General features: G+C 38.4%; 1 long non-coding RNA gene across 1 annotated transcript; it reads right to left on the reverse strand.

Moving 5' to 3' along the window:
- Nucleotides 1–19: 19 nt before the first annotated feature.
- LOC140965411 (uncharacterized) lies at nucleotides 20–574 on the reverse strand. The gene is made up of 3 exons (XR_012173070.1): nucleotides 536–574; nucleotides 211–426; nucleotides 20–79 (listed from the first exon to the last, which is right to left on the reverse strand). It is a non-coding gene; the product is annotated as an uncharacterized lncRNA (long non-coding RNA).
- Between the last annotated feature and the right edge of the window lies 1 nt (nucleotide 575).

The raw sequence follows: 575 nt of genomic DNA on the forward strand, positions 1-575 counted from the left end.
TCAAGGGATTTCTAGTCCATGGATTATGAGCTTCCTCTTCCGTGCAGCCTCTGAAAAATGGGGGCTCATAGTCCGAAGGCTGAAATATCAAGCACAAGGAGTAAGTTTCTAAATATCAACGTTAGGACAAGTATATGACGTCATTAAACGATCCCATTTATTCACAGCAAGAAATAAAACTCCCCATGGTCTATAAGTAAAAAGTCCTACCGTTACATCGTCATAATATAGGAGCTTCATCAATACAGTTCGCTGAAAGAATGGAGTGCATAGAATTAGCTTTTTAAAAACTGCCAATATCAGCAGCGAAGTGAATTCTAAAAGTCCATGCCAGTGAAACTCTCCAGAAATAGCAACTCTTCAGGCATCTTATCCAGAGTTCTCATTAGTTGAACCAACGTGCGAACCATTTTACATGCAGAACTCCTGAAAATTAGCATTTGTCTCATAAATTTACACAATATTTTCATCAGACTCCACCAGAATAAGATTTCAGAAGAAGGATGATTTTCAGACTTGACAATGACTCCAATACCTCATCTGACTAGGAGTTATCTCTGTTGTGGAGTTACACT

Source organism: Primulina huaijiensis, unplaced genomic scaffold, assembly GCF_012295235.1.
Source record: "Primulina huaijiensis isolate GDHJ02 unplaced genomic scaffold, ASM1229523v2 C13117664, whole genome shotgun sequence".
Classification (NCBI taxonomy): Eukaryota; Viridiplantae; Streptophyta; class Magnoliopsida; order Lamiales; family Gesneriaceae; genus Primulina; species Primulina huaijiensis.